Here is a 19,116-nt window from a genome sequence, read left to right on the forward strand (position 1 = left end):
GCGCCACGATGGGAACTCCCTGCAATAATATTTTTAAATAGCTGTCTATAACTGATTCTTATAAGAACAAATCCTTCCCTTTCCCTACTATTTACTTGTCAAGGGGTTTTAGGTCCTAGGGTGACAGAGGGCTTAAAGTGGTGATCAAGGTTTGTTAGTGCTTGTTTTGTACTGCCCCAGGCAAAGAGATGTTTCAGGTGGGTAACGGGATTTTGGCAGCTGGGGAGGTCCAGTTCAAAGTGAAACATCTTGACACTCTTTCAAAGTCAGAGAGAAATAGTTCTCAAGAAGGAGGGAAAGGAAAGGAACCAGTCTTCGTAGATGCCTTCTGGTGTGGTTGGCACTTTGCAGAGTAGATGCCCTCCGGTGTGGTTGGCACTTTGCAGGGTACGTTTATATTTTCCCACAGACCTAGGGTGTGTACTCATGGTAGACACTGGGGAGCACCACCAAGCTCTCCTCTTCAAAGCCAGCACAGCCCAGCTGGCCATACAGACTCCTGGAGGCTCACAGCTGTACCTCTCACTAGAAACTGTCCTCAGTTAGAGGGAACTGCATCACCCAAGTTCAGGTGGTACCCAATGGATGGCATTTGGCTGATGATTGTTTGGATCGAGAGTTTAATGGCTCAGCCCCTCTTTTCTCAATTTGGGACTCTGGACGGCTGTCCCAACTCAAGTTCTTGTCCAAGTTCCAGTATCGCAGGTCAGCTTACCCCTCTGCCCATTTTCTTACTTGCAACTCTCCATCTCAGAGTTTGTTTGCTTCTAAGGATCCAATCTAAAGAAGTGTAGTATCTCTATTATCCAGGTGACTAAACTGAACTTCAGAGGGTTTTAGCAACCTGCTATGGTCAGACAGCTGCCCCTGAAGCTCTGATTTGACCCAAGACTGTCTTTTTCTACCCACTGTGGCTCAGTGACTTAAGAACCTGACATAGCATCCGTGACAACGCGGGTTTGATCCCTAGCCTCACTCACTAGATTAAGGATCCAGAGTTGCCATGGCTGTGGCATAGGTCACAGATGCGGCTCGGACCCAGTGTTGCTATGACTGTGGTGTAAGCCTTAGCTGCAGTTCTGATTTGACCCCTAGCCTGGGAGTGTCCATATGCTGCAGGTGTGACCACAAAAAGAAATTAGACCTGAAAATTCTTACCATTGCAACAGTTTGCCTGCCCTTGTTGTAACAAATCAGTACAAATGTAGGTTGCATATTGGCCTTGATGTGTCTAGACAGTGAGAACCTGTCTCTAAAGGGATCCTATTTTAAGGGAATAGATAAAATAGTTTGTCACTTTGAGGTCTTGCCTGAGAATCTGCCCACCACCACTGTAACTACCCCAGCCTTAGGATGCTATCTGTTTTGCAGCTTTTCCAGCAGAACCAAAGCAAACTTCTGTGTTCTCGATTGCCATAAATATCTCTGGGCACCTTAGGTAAACTAAGAAGAAGGAGCAGCTTCAAAGCAGAAGAGGGAGACATGTGGTGAGGAATGTCTAGCTTCAGACTCTGCCAGCCCGGCCCATCAGTGTTTTTGGCCACGCGGATCAGAACTAGCGATGTCTGGGGAGCCATAGACATACTGAAAGTTGTGTCTCCAGACTTTGAATTTCTAATGCAGCGACCAGCAGACTGATTTATTAGCCTGACCTCATGGATCTATATCAGACAAATCTCACTTTCACATTAGGATCAACAATCCCCTGAATTGCTTTAATATTAGAGAAAATATATATACTTTTTATGGCTGCCTTTGTGAAGCACATACAACCAAGGCTAGAAAAAATAGTAAGTTTTCTGTAAGAGAAGATGGAAAGAGATTCTCTCCTTGGTCCTGCCTCTATTTTAAAGTCTCCTGATTCTTTCGGGTTGTTTTTATTTTTAAATTACAAAACCAAATATGCAATGGCAAATTGGATAATAAAACAGGAGACTGTAAACTAATAAGTAAAGTTTCCTTTTAATTCTTTTCCAAAGCCACTCCTCCAGGATATTACCACCAGTAACATTTTGAAGTGTGGGCTTCCAGACTTTTCTCCATGCTTTTTCAAATGCATATATGTATATACATACAAACATGGATGTATATGCCTACACACACACACACAACAGTCGTAACATAATATGATTATGTGATAGAAATTATTTAGTGTCTTCTCTTATTTAAAACATTACAATGGACTTCTCATGTTATAACACAACTCAATACCACATAATTATTGAAAATAGCCAACGATAATAATAATGAGACGTATACTATAAACGGACGGTGTTTCCAGTGCTTTCCATTTATTAACCCATTTACCCCCATATTTGGTTTATAGATGAGAAAACTGGGGCACCTAGAGAAGTTGCTAAACTTGTGCATGGGCACAGAGTCAGTGAGTGGCAGAGCTGGAATTTGAATCCAGCACTTTGGCTCCAGAACCCTGTTTTTATCATTGTCAGGGACATCTCTCTAATCAATCACATCAGGGAACTAAGAAGATGCTCCTAAGGCAAGGGAGAGACTCATTGCACAGTCTATCACCAAAGCATGAGGGTCCCATGACGCCTGTTTCATAGAACTGGAAGCCCGAATAGATACCAGTTTCCTCTAGGTAGAGTTGTCATGGCTACACAGCACAACAGGAGGGATCCATGAGACTGAGTTTCAGAAATAAAAGCTGTGAAAAGAACGCTAGTGCCTCCATTTATTGTAGTCTTTAAGGACAAGCACACCAAAATGTGGATGTTGCTTTGTATTTTACCATGATTTGGAGGAGAAATAGAGTATAGAAATTTTCAAGATTGAAAACACAGTTGGCATTTAAAAAATAGTGGGTGGATGGTGGATAGATGGATGGATGATGAATGGATGATGGATGGATGGATAGATGGATGGATGGATGTTGGATGGATGATGGATAGATGGACGGATGGATGATGGATGGATGATGGATGGATGTTGGATGGATGGATGGATGTTGGATGGATGGATGGATGGATGGATGCAGGAATGAACAAATGGATAGATAAAAGACATAAAGAAGAGCTGAAGAAGCTGGATTGGGTCCTAGAAATGAGTCCAAGTCTTATTCATTGAAGACTGCTTCTCTCTGGCCCACATTCAGAATTCTGTTCCAGCAATACCCATGTATTTCTGATTTGGGAATCTAATTTTACCACACAGGCCTACTGACCACTGAGTCCCAAAGTCCTTTTTCTTCCAGCCAATTCTCTGTTTGATCTTTCTCTTCTTTCCTGCTAGTTTCTTTGGGGTTTTTATCTACTTCTTCAATCTTCCATTATTATTTTTGTTCATTTTTCTGGTTTTAATTTAAAATGCAGTATTTACTCAATAGAACCGGTGAAATAATGCAAAAGATGTATAAAGAAATGTCTCCTGACACACCCTTTATATTCTTGCCTTTCTGAGAATAACCAACATCACTAGCTTGATGTGGGAGTTCCTGCTTCAGCTCAATGGGTTAAGAAGCTGACCTAGTGTCCCTGAGGATGCAGGTTTGATCCCTAGCCTACTCAGTGGGTTAAGGATCCAGTGTTGCCACAAGCTGCAGTGTAAGTTACAGATGCAGCTCAGATCTGGCATTGCTGTGGCTGTGGTGTAGGTTGCAGCTGCAGCTCTGATTAGATCCCTTGGGAACTTTCAGTTGCTACAGAATATTATAGAAATCGCACTGTATGTAACTTTTTGAGTTTGGCTTCTTTCACTCGGCATAATGCCTTTGAGAGTCATCCAAGTCGTGTGTATCAATAGTTCACTCCTTTTTATCTGAGTAGTAGTCTATTGCATGGAAATATCACCGTTTATTTATAGTTATTCTTTTAATGACTGCAATGGATTCCATAGTGGGTACAGAACAATTTACTCAGCCAGTCTTAGTTTGAGGAATATTCAGGCTGGTTTCAAAATTCTCCCCAAAGATTGGAATAAACATCCTTGAACATCTATTTTAATATGGAGATTTTTTTTCCTTACATAACATGATTCTTAAATGGAGGGTTGCTAGGTAAAAAGCGTGTGTGGTTTATTTTTAACAGATACTTAACTTATTTTTTTCCAGTATTACTTGTTGTCACATCTCATATTCCCACCAAAGTTATAGGAAAGGATTTCTTTCCTCACATTTTTTTTGTCAGTTTGAGATAATTTCTCTTTTTGTTTTTTTTCTCCCCAGTTGAATGGATTTTTAAAAAAAAAATGGCTGGAGTTCTCGTCGTGGCTCAGTGGTTAACAAATCCGACTAGGGACCATGAGGTTGCAGGTTTGATCCCTGGCCTTGCTCAGTGGGTTAAGGATCTGGCGTTGCCATGAGCTGTGGTGTAGGTTGCAGATGCGGCTCAGATAACTGCTTTGCTGTGGCTGTGGCATAGGCTGGCAGCTGTAGCTCAGATTCAATCCCTAGCCTGGGATCCTGCATTGCTGTGGCTCTGGTGAATGCCAGTGGCTACAGCTTCGACTAGACCCCTAGCCTGGGAACCTCCATATGTCGCGGGTGCAGGCCTAGAAAATACAAAAAAAATAAATAAATAAAATAAAATAAAATAAAAAAATAAAAAATAAAAATAAATAAAATTAAATTAAAAAATGGTATCTCCTGTTGGCTTTCATTTACATTTCCCCAAGCATCTCTTTGGATGTGCATTGGCCATTTGGAGACTCCCTTTGGTGAAGGGCCTGCTCATAGCCATTGATCACTTTTCTATTGCCTGATTTATTTGTTTCTCCTTAGTTTATGACAGATCTTTGCTTCTCTGGAATATTAACTCTTGTTCTGTCATGTGCATTATAAAAAATATTTCCCAGCCTATAGTTTAGAATTTGATTTTGTTTTGTTCTTTTGCCATAGGCTTGGTTTTGTTTTGATTTAGTCACATGGGTCTATCTTTTTCTTGGTAGGTTCTGGGTTTACCATCTTGTTTGATTAAAAAGTCATCCTCTACCCAAGTGGTTTATTTTTTTTTCTAATGTTTTCACCATTTTCCTCCCAATCTTTATTTTCCTTAACATTTGCAAATACTCTGAGAGTTAACTATTATTATTTCTTACATGTAAGGGGACTGGTGCTTGGAGAAATGATGCCACCTGCCCAAAGGTGCATTTCAAGGAAGATGCAAAGCAGTGATTTGGACCCAGTGGTCCCATACGGAGCCTAGGGGCTTAACCACCAAGCTTACACCCTCCTTTGTCTGCTCAAAGTGAGATGCCAAACTGTCCTTAGAGAGCGTAGCCCTTGATCTTCTATACAGATGGAGAAAAAAAATTTTTTTACAAATGAGTAACAAAGCAAAAGGAGTAGGAACGAGAGCCCATTGCTGTTCAGGGACGCACCTCTTGCCTCTGATATGAAAACCACAGCTTTGGATGGTAACGGGGAGTGCAGGGACCTGTGCAAGACCAGTGGGAGAGACAGGGCAGCTCTTTGCTTTGGGCTGTGGGGTAAGCCATGTGCATACTGGAAATAGCACAAACTTGAGAATCAGATAGACCTAGGAAAATGGCAATTCTGCCTCTGATGAGCTGAGGGACCTAAGTCGATGGTTTAATCTTTCTGACCTTTAGCTCTCTCATCTTAAAATGGCAGTAATAGTATCTGTCCCTCAGAGATGTTATGATTGTCAAAGAGACAGCTGTCATGATGGCAGGCACGTGGTTATAAAGTGGACTTCTCCCTGCCCCCTCATGCAAACACTGAGCCACATCCAAGAGACGGCAGCTGATCTTGCTGACCATATTTCACAAGGTTAAGGAAGCAGAGTTGTGAATCCCCAAAGCACAGGGACCCATGGGCCTAAAAGGCATGCAGCCTTTAGGCATAATAGGAGCTAATATTTACATAGGGCTTGCCGTGTGTCAGGGACTTTGTCAACTCATTTCATCTTTACAACAACCCTATAATCTACGTACTATCATCATTCATATCGACAGTTAAAGAAACTGAGTTACAGCCATAAAAAAGAATGACATAAGAGTTCCTTGGTGATGCAGTGGGTTAAGGATCCAGCATTGTCACTGCAGCAGGCTCAAGTTGTGGCTGCGGCGCAGGTTTGATCCCTGGCCTGGGAACTCTGCTCACCTAGAATGTGGCCAAAATAAAAGAAAGAAAGAATGAATGAAATAATGCCATCTGCAGCAACATGGATGGACCTAGAGATTATCATACTAAGTGAAGTAAATCAGACCAAGAAAAATAAACATCATATGAGATCACATATGTGGAATCTTAAAAAATGATGCAAATGAACTTGTTTACAAAACAGAAACAGACTCACAGATTTTAAAAACAAACTTAGGTTGCCTAAGGAAAAAGGTGGGGAAGGGATGGATTGGAAGGTTGGGACTAGCATCTGAACACTATTATATATATAGTCAATGGGGACCTGTTGTATAGCACAGGGAACACTACTCAGTATTCCACAATAATCTATATGGGAAAGAATCTGAAAAAGAAAAGCTATCAGTATATGTATCTCTAGGTCACTTTGCTATACAGCAGAAATTATCACAACACTGAAAATCAACTATGCTCCAGTGAAATTTAAAAAAAAAAAGAAACTGATTAAAGAGAGATTAGGTAACTTGCTCAAGATCATAGAGCCAGTAAATGGGAGAGCTGGGATTTGAACACAGGAAATCTGCTTCCAGCATCCATACTCTAGCCATTGTGCCATGCTGCATATGGTACTTTCAATATATGACAACACACTGTACCACATCATACACACCATACTATGCCATACGTCCATCCAAAAGCAATACCAGGGATATGTGATTAGCTAAAGATGGTAAGTACAGCACATTGGGGAAAATAGGCTAGCTGACGTAGGAGCTGAGAATGAGGCTTGAGTGTCAAGGTCTTCAGCAAACTTGAGCAAAGATTATTCTGTGCCTGCTGTCCTGCTGAGAGGCTAACATGTGCCATTTCTCTTCGAATCATGGGAAAGAGCACTTCTTCTGTCTTCTCCTTCCTGTGGAGTAGACCCAGCATCTGTCAGAATGTTTTGTAGGCAAGCCTCAGAAATCAGCTCTATCTAATTTAATAAAAAGGGAATTTATTGGCAGGATTTATGGAGAAGCTCAGAGAATTGAAGGAAAAACTGAGCAACAGAGAGAATGTGAGTTGGCACTACTCTGGGCATCAAGGTATCGAGAATTAGTGACTAATCTCTTCTGGTCCCCACTGTGAAGATGCACAGCCTTTGGTCCTTTCCCAGTCCCAATGCTCCTCAAGATTTCAGAAAGAGAGCATCTGATTGGACCAGCCTGGGGCTGTGTCCACCTGTGGCCAGAGGTAGAAGAAGCTGCTGCTGACAGCCCACATGGTCTTGTTCACCTGAGTTTCCCTGTGATTTTGGTAGGCAATTGCCAGCCCACTAACAGCATCTCAACTTAAGATCCTGAATCTCTTTGCTACTCTCAAAATACAGAGATGGAAGTTGACGGATAAACCCCTCCCCAACCTCTAGTAGGATGGCTCTGAGGCATGTCCTAAGTGGTTTTTGAGAGGTTCCTCAAGCAAGATTGGTCCTTATGGTAGTAACTAATTAGCACATCCTATACTGAGCTATGCCCCTTTCCTAGGCTCACTTTCCCTTTATTAAAAAAAGTGCTTCTAGGGAGTTTCCATCATGGCTCAGGGGAAATGAATGCGACTAGCATCCATGAGGACGCAAGTTCAATCCCTGGGCCGCTCAGTGGGTTAAGGATCTGGTGTGGCTGTGGCTGTGGCGTAGGCTCTGATTGGACCCTTAGCCTGGGAACTTCCATATGCCAAGGATGTGGCCCTAAAAAGACAAAAAGACAAAAAAAAAAAAAAAAAGTCCTTCTAAAGTTACCCTCCAAATAAGCTACTGGCACTCAAGTCCTTTACCCAGGGTCAATTCGGCAGAAACAGAAATGAAGAAAAATGCCACATTTGACAGTCCCACAATACGGCATTCAGTAATTCCCCCCCCGCAACCAAAAAAGCTGGGTGTTATCAGCAAGAGAAAAGGGAGAAGATGCTGGACAGAAAAACAAAAGATTCCCAGCTCACGTAGGCAGCTCTCAGCTTTCTCTCTACAAACATCCCCCTTTAGAATCATCACCCAAAGCTTTGTCTGCCCAACAAAGTCCATGTGAATCAATTCCTCTTCGAAATCCTCAAGGCCAGAGCCGAGATACTCAGACAAAGGAAAATTCGACACAGACACTTTAATGCAGAACAAGAAGGCCCGGGAGACCTGTAAATCAGGTAGCATTACTGTTGTCACGGACAACACATGGGAATGCATCTGTCCATCTCATCCTCTGTGATGAATAGACATCAAATTGCTCCTCGTCACCAATGCAGACCTTTAGACCATTCTGCAGCATGTCCTGGGTGCTTAGCAGCCTTGCAGCCCTCACAGATGACCATTCAAAGCACAGAATACACTTAAGAATTCATGACCATAAGAACAGGGTCATAAAACCAGGACCTCAGGGATCAAACTCTGAAACCCTTAGGAATTCAACAGAAATCTACCTTGGCTCCTGGCTTCAATACATAGAAGCTGAGGCTGCTAATGAGACTCCTGTAGATGCCTCAGACCTGTTTCAGAAAGTGTTCAGGGTGCCCACTCTTTACCTGGATCACAGATGGCCCTCAGTGTGCAGAAATGTGAATGCCCTTTGCCCCAAAGAGCTCCTATAAACAAACAGTTATGGCACAAGCAATATGTATTTATTCAATGAATACTTATTGAGTTATATTTATATGAATTTCTTACTCACACATCTAGAGTAGCTAGGTTTTGACTGATCTAGGATGGGTTGGATTCATGTGTGCTGAACTTGTCTCTCATCTTTCCTAGGATGTGCTAGATTCTTTGGGCAATTTTTTTTTTTTTTTTTTTTTTTTGCCACATCTGTGGCCTATGGAAGTTCCCAGGCCAAGGATCTAATCTGAGAAGCAGCTGTGACCTGTGCCATGGCTGCAGCAATGCCCAATCCTTAACCCACTGTGCCACAGTAAGAACTCCTCTTAGGGCATTTTTATCCAGTAGTATTGACAGGAATGCAGAGGCCCCATCCAACTACACAAGTGTATTCCCACCCTGTGCCTGTATCATGTTCGCTAACATCCCAGAGTAACAAGGTCAAGTGGCACAAAGTGAGCTCCACCCACCATGAGGCCATGACAAATGGAGAAATAATACTATTATAAGAGAGATGGAAGAATAGGGACACTAATGCAATCTATTGCAACCTGAATAACAAGAAACAGGCAGCCTTGTAAAAATCAAAGGGAAGGAGTTGTGTATGAAATCACACACAGTTAACAGAAAAAGGCAACAGCTATGACGAGGATAGAGAAGCACATAAGATGGGCACCTAATCCAGCTCACAGGGGCCAAGTGGGTTTTCATATCTCAGAAAGGTTTCTTCTCCACCCTCTACCCTGATAAAGACCTATCCTCAAAGAGAATGAGCCTGAGCTACAGATGTCCAACTGCTGGACCAAGGGACCCAAGAGCTAACATTCCTTCTATTTTTCTTTCTTCTCAGGTCACGCCTGCACCTGAGATGATACTGGTGGCCATCAAAGGAACAACCTCAAACAAGCAAGAAAAAAAATTCAAGCCAGTGGTTGGAGCAGAAAACAAGTCACAGAAAATTAAGACTGTAAAGACAGGATTCCTACCTAATAAATGTATAGACATGTATTCTGTAATTTCCTAGAGGTGAAAAATTAGGGGAGAAAAAAGAAGGTAGAAGAACCTACTGTCCAACCTCAGGGCATTTGCACATGCTTTCCCTTCTACCTGGAAGGTTTTCCCACCAGATCTCACTGAGCTGAGTCTTCCTTGTCACTCTGATTTCAATTCAACTGTCACCTCCTAAGAAAGACTTTCCCTGACACCTCTCTCCCCATTTAAATCACATCTTGCCCACCCCACATCACTCCAGCACAGATTATTATCTTCTTTGCATGTATTAGTATCTCTTTTTGTCCTTTAAAAGTTTTACTTGATGGCTTGCTTATTGTCTGTCCTCCCCACCAGAGTAGGTTTAGAAGCCTTTGCTCCGTTTTGTTCACTGTGCCCCCAAAGCCTTTAAGAGTGTCTTGGAGTTCCCATTGTGGCTCAGCGGTTAACAAACCTGACTAGTATCCATGAGGGTGCGAGTTTGATCCCTGGCCTCGCTCAGTGGGTTAAGGACGTGGTGTTGAAGTGAGCTGTGGTGTAGATTGCAGATGTGGCTCAGAGCCCAAGTTGCTGTGGCCCGGGCATAGGCCAGCACCTACAGCTCCGATTGGACCCCTAGCCTGGGAACCTCCATGTGCCACGGGTGCAGCCCTAAAAAAAAGGGGGGGTGTGCCTTGAACATGGATAGGACCTCAAAATAATTGTTGAATAGATAAACTGATGGACAAATCAATGAGTAACTTTGAAGAGTGGAGAAGAGGAGAAAGTGGCAATGATGAAAGAGAGTATAGAAGAAGAATTAAGAAGTAATAGAGAAAAAGAAAGAAGCATGTGGCAAAATTGAGAAGAGCAAAGAGAGCAGATAAAAGAATTTCAGAAGGAAACTGCAAAGGGAGAAAAAGAGTTAAAATCTGCAGCTGTTGCCCAGATGCTTGGTGTCTAAACAGGATGATCAAGAGGAATAGTGCTTAACAAGGGTCTGGAGTCTCATTTGCATCCCTTTATCCATCAAAATCTGACCAGGAGGCATCGAGTTGGAAATTGCTACACATTTTGCATTCTTCTTCTGTGCTGAAAACTATTACAATAACTCAGAACCAGCCCTGCAGGAATAGAAAGGTCAAAAGACAATCTGATTCTTGTAAATAAATAATAATAAATTACCATGTTTGAATATACTTAGGAACCCCCGCTGTGTTGCTGTGCCACTCTGAATTAGAATCTCTTGGTGACAGCTCAGGAGCTTGGAGCCCAGAAGGTCCCAACTGTTTGCCTAAACACCATCTCCCATTTTAATTCTGGCAAATTCTTACCTCCTCTCCATTTATTCTTTTTCTCTTTCTGAGACTCCTCTTAGAATTCTAATTCTCAACTTTTCTCTTTTCTTCCAAATATGTATCCCTCCCAAATGCTTTCTGGGAGAGTCCACCGACTGAACCTTTCAGTTCACTAATTTGCTCTTTAGCTGTATTGGTTCTGCTGCCTAACTTACCCACGGACAATGTATTTTCTATGTTTCACAATATCTTTTTCATGCCCCAACTTTCCAAATGGGTCTTTAAAACTTCTTTTTTCCTATTTTACGTTGCAGTTCCCACTGTGGCCCAATGGGATCAGTGGCATTTCTGCACTGCCAGGACACAGGTTTGCTCCTCAGCCCAGCACAATGGGATAAAGGATCCCCAGTGTTGCAGCAACTGCACCTGGGTTAGCTTCTGATCCCTGGAATTCCATATGCCATAGGGCAGCCAAAAAAAAAAAGAAAGCAAAACCAACTTATTTTACGTTCCCAAGATCTTTGCTTATCCCTAGCAGGATATCGGTTTCCCTTATTTTTGTTTTAAAGAATCCTATCTAATTTATTATTTCTGCTTTGTATGGCATAGAATATGGAATTTGGCGTCTTGTTATATTTTCCTAAGAAATCATTTTCCTTTGGAACTCTCAGATCCCTTGGCTGTAATGAACAAAGGCCAGGAGCAGATGGGGTTGGTGGCAAAACCCTTGACTCTAGTCTACATCTCCTGGCACATTGGGTTGTGGGAAGGATCTTTCAAGCCCAAGAACCTGGTGTAACAATTTGTTCACAGTCACTTCCTTTACTGCCCCTCTCCTTTTCCTCTTCTGGGAATGGATCAGATTCTGGGCTGCAGACAATGCTGCTCTACATGGGCTGCCACCCTCTGTTGGGATTATCTAGAGGCCTGTCAGCTCAGCAGCAGTCCTTGCCATCAGCTCACCACGCCCACAGCACTCCTGCCCTGTCCTGCTATTACTCCAACTGCCTCCAACTGAAGCCCTGCTTCCCTGCATGCAATAACAAATGGGGCACCAACTCTAATTTTCTTACCCTGCCTATGTGTCATCTGTGGCACTTGGACCTGTCTTTACCTTCTTATACCAAGGCTCTATCATGTTCACTCTTCTCCAAATGATTTCCGTAGGATCCATGAATCCCTCTCTCACTTCTGCAACATCTCGAATATTAAATTCAGGAAGGAGCCAGAAGTCTCTATTAATTCTCCATCTTGGCTAGTCTATTCTTCATTCATAGGTTAAAACAAACACACACATTCAAAAAGGCATAATATTTGGGACCTCATGTAAGCATATTTGTAGGACAAATTTTCTTGAAATGCTACAGGAAGGAATAAGACTTGTCCTAAGTTTTGCTATCAAAATTGCTCAAGTGCCTTCAAAACTGTGTACCAAATTGCACTGTCAATCTCAGTGCTGGTTCCTCTGCAAAAAGTGTCTACATGGGGTATTACCAAACATTTCAATGATTAGAGCAAAAAGGTAGAGAAGAAAATGACATTGGTCTTTCAATTTGCTATGCTCTAGTAATGAGGAAGATTGAATAGTTTTTCATATGCATATTGGAGTATTTCTTATAATAGTTTAAAAAAAGGCCTTGGCCTAAGATCATGTAAGTGATTTGTGAAATAATATGTGGACTATTTGGCTTACAGAAAAAAAATAGCCATGATTAATAAACATAAGGGAAAATGCTCTAACTATAATTAAAGAAATGTGAATTAAAACAATTAATATGATGCCATTATTCTTAACCTCATAGAACTGGGAAAGATCTAAAAATGTAATAACTCCCATGGTTGGCAAAGCCCCAGTACCACTTCTGCTATCATTAATTCAAGTAAAAGCGACACCTCTGTGGTGTGATTTTGCCCCAAATCTTACCTTTCCTACTTTTGAAATTCTCCCAGCTATGCTAAAGGTAACATTAAAATCTCTTTATACCACCTATTTTCTTACTTCCTCTGAGCTTAACACTCATAGTCCCTTAACTCTGGATGAGAAACAAGCTAAAGGGAGAAAGAAATCAACTAGACTTGCACTTGCCAAAGTTTAGTCCTCCCAACACTGGACACACAAGAGATCATCAAGGGTCTTAATTTAGTTCCCCCAAAGGCAGTAATATCTGAGGACTTGGGTGCAGAGAGCTTATTTGGGACATAAACCCTGGAGGCAGCAGTAGCAGCGGGGAGGTAAGAATGAGGCAGGGAAAATATACCCATCACAAAGGAGCAGTTCCATGCCAGTTAATGCTGTGGGGAGCTGGGGGCTCAACCTCACTGGTGACCCTTTAAGGACCAGTACTGCATCTCCAAATTGTCCCTCTGAAGGACAGGTGGCAGGGTGTCTTTTTTCACTGCATCCCATTCCCCATCCTTGAGGGTTACCTCAGCATCAGCGGGAAGATCCCTGCTTTTCCAGACTGTTGTGCGGCTTCAGACAAGATGCACTGAGCTGTGAAAGTGTAGATAAAATGCAAAGCAGAATGTCGCCAGCATCCATGAGGATGGTCCTCCTGCACCAACACCGAAATTAAAGGTGAGCCAAGGGCATGGAGCCGATGCACAAAATACATCCACCCAGTCCTTACACTGGCCCTATGTGTCTTGTTGCTGTGATTAAAGAAAAGAGGAAACTTCCTCTATCTCTTCATACAGCCTTGCTTTTTCCAACACAGCTATTCCTAAGATAGCTGAGAAAAATTTGGCTCAAGAAAAACACAAATATCTCCAACCCAAACAAGAACCTTTGCTTGTCTCAGTTCCTGGAAAAGTCTTCTTGACCCCCTAGGATGTATCTCTTCTTTCCCTAACCCCAGGCCCTGAGTCTGAGGGCCCCAGCTGAAGTTCTGCTGAAACTCCCAGTGCATGACCCACAGCTGTCGAAACATCCTGTGATTACAAAATAAGGTGTTGGAACCCACGTTAAAGGGCCTTGATGTTCATCCCTACTAAAGTCTTCTACCTGCTCAAACATTCTGCCTCCAAGAGCTTTACTTTGGCCTTGGGGATCCCATCAGTAGCATCTGTTACCCCACATGGTTCTTTTTCCTCAAGGGCTAGTCTCTGTGTGGTATTTTTAAGACTTTCCAGCCAACTCTCTATATGTTGAAAATTCAAGGACATTGGTCATGCCCTTTCTTCCCCGTGTGTATTCTAATCAATCTGAGGAAAAGCTGCAAGGACCCAGAAGAGGATCCAGAGAAGAACAAAGTTTTACTTATAGAGCTGAATTGAAGAACATTGCATGGCTCACTCCCCTTACAAACTGGCACTCTGCTACCTGAACCATCAGATTTACCCACCCAGTTACAGGCTGAGAAGCTGGAGCAAACACTGAAAAATCTGCCTGGTCTTCAAAAGGAGAAAGACATGCCAACACTTGTTGTACCTGGGAGGAGATAGGTCCAAAAGAGGAAGAAAGAGCGATCGAGGGAAGCAGGGAGAGACACAGAGATGGAGAAAGGGAGGGAGAGATGGAAGGAGGAAGACCACAGACAGAGAGAGAAGAAAGGATGTGAGCATGCCCACTGGCACGCCCAACAAGGAGGTAAGCCAAGTCTTAGTCAAGTGCATAAGCTTCTAAAAAGCAGAAGAGTTGGAGTTCCGGTTGTGGCTTAGTGGGTTAAGAGCCCAACTAGCATCCACTGAGGATGCAGCTTCCATTCTTGGACTCGCTCAGTGGGTTAAGGATCTGGTGTTGCTGCAAGCTGCAGTGTAAGTCACAGATGTGGCTCGGATCCGCGTTGCTGTGGCTGTGGTGCAGGACGGCAGCTGCAGCTCTGATTCACCCCGTAGCCTGGGAACTTCCACATGCCACAGGTGCAGCCCTTAAACAATAAAATAAAAATAAAAATAAGGAGTTCCCGTCGTGGCGCAGTGGTTAACGAATCTGACTAGGAACCATGAGGTTGAGGGTTCAATTCCTGGCCTTGCTCAGTGGGTGAAGGATCAGGCGTTGCCGTGAGCTGTGGTGTAGGTTGCAGACGCGGCTCGGATCCCGCGTTGCTGTGGCTCTGGCGTAGGCTGGTGGCTACAGCTCCGATTCAACCCCTAGCCTGGGAACCTCCATATGCCGCGGGAGCGGCCCAAGAAATAGCAACAACAACAACAACAAAAGACAAAAAAATAAAAATAATAATAATAAAAAAATAAAATAAAAATAAAAATAAACAAAAAGCAGAAGAGTTAACAGAACTACCTTCCTCTATGGGCCAAAGCAAGGAGTAGAGAAAATAGGAACGGTACCCACATAAAACCCACTGCTAATTTCTTTTAGACCTTGAACTTAACACTAATTGAGATGTCTACTTCGGATGTTAAAGAATATTAGCAACATTAATTGAAGGTTTCGTACACAACATATTCGTGGACTTTGAAATACCAATAATCCCTGGTGTGAGGTCCCCAGTAACCTCTCTCCCCACTGCACTCCTGCATCCATGGAAAATGATGCACGTTCCCTTTTGGAAAAATCCTGGCCAACCTAGATATCTCCAGGTATCTGTACTCTCCATCCCAATGCTGACCTCCAAAAGCTACCTCTGAGAAATCATTATTTACAGCACGCCCATCCATGGGGGAGACTTGTCGATGAAACTCTCGCATTCTCTGCACATTGCCATGCCTCTGGGAACCCTGACCACAAAATGAGTTGATTTTAACTGTGTCTTGCAGGGAGTGCACCTATTTTTAGCAATTATCTTTGGAGTCGCTGAAATAAAAGCTTCTGAAAATTAATGATTCTCACCAAGGTGTTGGCTTCTTTATATGCAGAGCTCAACTGCACAAGATTAAAGAAAAACCAGGCAGATGGTATTAAGGCAAGAGTGGTTTTCCAAGAAGAAAGTACAAAGAGGGAAGTGGCGCAGGATAAAGGAAAGAGTGATGGACCCAGGGTTAAGAAATCAGTCAAATCCTGCATGACCATGGATAAATCACTCCCCCTCCCCTCCCCTCAGTGCTGTCATTTTTTAGTGGAGAAATTATTTGAAGGAACAAAAACGAGTCCTTAAAAACTGACCTCGGCATTCTTCTCAAGAAGAGAATTAACCTATCTTTTCATAAGAACGTACTTCAGCAGGTAGTTGGTTTATAAAATGAGACATTCCAAACCAAACCAGGTTTGCCTGGGGTAAGGAAAAAAGGGATAACTAAATTATTTTGAAAAAGAAATGAATAGGAGTTTGGTGTTAAGTCAGCTAAGAGGAAGAGAGGAGCAGAATTCAAGCAGGGTAGGGAACTGACGTTAGAAAATGAGATGAGGGGTTCCTGTTTTGGCTCAGTGGGTTAAAGACCCAATATTGTCTCTGTGAGAATGCAGGTTTGATCCCTTGCCTTGCTCATAGGTTTAAGGATCTTGTGTTGCCACAAGCTGCAGCATAAGTCACAGATGCTGCTTGGATCTGATGTTGCTATGGCTGGGACGTAGCACAGAGCTGCAGATTCAATTAGACCCCGAGCTTGGGAACTTCCATATGACACAGGTGCATCCATAAAAAGGAAAGAAAAAGAGAGAAAATAAGAGTTGACCCATAAAATATGAATGGAGGTGTTCTCATTGTGACACAGCAGAAATGAATCTGACTAGGAACCATGAGGTTTTGGGTTTGATTCCTGGCCTCGGAATGTTGGGTTAAGTATTCAACATTGCCGTGAGCTGTGGTGCAGGCTGCAGATGTGGCTTGAATCCTGCATTGTTGTGGCTGTGGTGTAGGCTGGCAGCTGTAGTTCCAATTAGACCCCCTAGCCTGGGAACCTCCATGTGCAGTAGGTAGGGCCCTAAAAAAAAGAGTGGAGATGATATTTGCCACTTCCAGGAAAAAGCAGTGAAAAAACACATGCACAATTTTCTTTCACCCCAGCACTGAGAAGGCTTCCTTCTCCCTCTAGAACCTACCAGAAGGCAGAGCACCATTAGCTTGGGCCCCTGAGTGATCATATGGAGCTGAGCCCTACATGGCAACCATAAATGCATGGGCAAGCCATGGTACGATGCATAGGTTGGTTGTTATGGCAGTGTAACCTAATTTCCACTGGGTCTCCTTTCCTGATTCTAGCCTAAATCTCCTAAGGATTTCTAGAAAAATCGGGGGTGGGATTGGTGCTTGTCCCATACCACCCTCTTCATGGCTCAGTTCTGTGCTCAAGGAGGGTGATGACCTCCATAGATTGAATCCCTAGGTATCCCTCACCTGTTGAATAGAAGCAGCAAATAGGAGGTGACAGCAAGAGCTCAGAGAGTGGGAGGAGACAGAGGGTGGGGTATTTACTCTTGGTCCCCAGGGGGGGTTCTGGTTCGGCCCACTTACCACCACCACTTTTGGTTGGATGGCTTCCTCCCATCTGTGGGGCTTTCAGTTTCCAGTAATTCTGCTTCTCCCCCGTCCCTCCCCCAAAGTGGCAATGGCTCCCCACTGTCGCTATTCCTAGGTGTTTTGCCAACTCTTGCTGGCTCCTTCATCCTGCCCACACCTCTATAAAGAGAAGCTGCCATTTCTCTCCCCTGGGAACTCTGATGTTTACAAAGCCAACATCAATTTTATTTACATTTCAGAGAAGGAGGTGATCCCAGCCTGCTGAAGGATGTAGGAACACCCAGGCAGCTCGCACCTGGCATACAAATAATTACTTCAAAAAATTATATGAAAGGGCCTGGAACGTAGGAAGTATGCTACAGATATGGATCTGAATCAAAGAAATAAAACTTTTGTTTCGAGGAGGCATCCTGGCGCTTCACATCTGTCCATTGAACACTTCCTTTGAAAGAATCCTTGGTTGACTTAGACCATAGATCAAGGACACTGAGGTATATCTTGAAACAAATGTCTTGTGGATTTTGTCCTGGCTCTAACAGAGCCTCCTTGAGTTGGGGATACAGGGAACAGGAGGTGACACTCTATCTCCTGGGGATATGCTTTTTACTTCTCCTCTAAGCCCTCTTACTAGGGTCCCTCCTTCCCTCCCCTCTGTGGAAGTCACACACTGCAACACAGAGCATGTAAAAATCTAGAACTTTCTTTTCTTTCCTCAGTCAGACACGAACTCAGGCACCCACACTATGAGATGGCAGCATCGAAGAGGGGTGGTAAAGACAAAACATTGTGATCTGATGTGAGCATACATTAGATTCCAAACCCAGTTTGATAAAGTAAGAGCAGACTTGAGGACCTAACCATTGTCAGGTTAACACCAGAAGGGTACATATATACAATAGAATATTACCCGGTCATGAAAAAAACAATGCATTCATGCTATTATCAGCTACGTGAATGGAACTAGAGATGATCATACTAAGTGAAGTCAGTCATACAGAGAAAGACAAATATCATATGGTATCATTAATGCAGAATCTTTTAAAAAGATGATACAAATGAACTTATCTACAAAACAGAAACAGACTTATAGACTTCAGGAGAGTTTTTGTTTGTTTGTTTTGTTTTGCTTTGCTTTTTAGGGACACGGTGCAGCATATGGAAGTGGAAGTTCCCAAGCTAAGGGTCCAATCAGAGCTATAGCTGCCGGCCTACACCACAGCCACAGCCACGTGGGATCCGAGCCACATCTGCAACCTGCACCACAGCTCACAGCAATGCTGGATCCTTAAACCACTGAGCAAGGTCACGGACGGAACCCACATCCTCATGGATACTAGCAGAGTTCCTTTCCTCTGTGCCACAGTAGGAACTCCGACTCACAGTCTTGAAAATAAACTTATGGTTACAAAAGGGTAAGGTTGGGGTGGAGGAGGAATGGACTGTGGGTTTGGGATTAGCATGTGCACACTGTGGTATATGGAATGTGTTAATTTCTGCTGCATAGCAAAGTGACCCAGTCGTACATATATATTCATTCTTTTTCTCATACTATCTTCCTATGTTCATTGCAGCATTAATTACAATAGCCAAGACATGGAAGCAACCTAAGTGTCCATTGACAGATGAATGGATTAAGAAGATGTGGTACATATACGTAATGGAATACTACTCAGCCATAAAAATGAATAAAATAATGTCATATACTTTGATAATTTTTTAAAAAGAAGAGAATTAAAAAAAAAGAAGAGATGCTAAATATTGACATAGCAACTCGAAAAGCAGTCCACAGGAAAATGAGAAGCTGATGCT

Source organism: Sus scrofa, chromosome 3 (assembly GCF_054392235.1).
Source record: "Sus scrofa isolate SSC_HxYL_T2T_F1_AM1 chromosome 3, Sscrofa_HxYL_maternal_Yorkshire_Landrace_v2.0, whole genome shotgun sequence".
Taxonomy (NCBI): Eukaryota; Metazoa; Chordata; class Mammalia; order Artiodactyla; family Suidae; genus Sus; species Sus scrofa.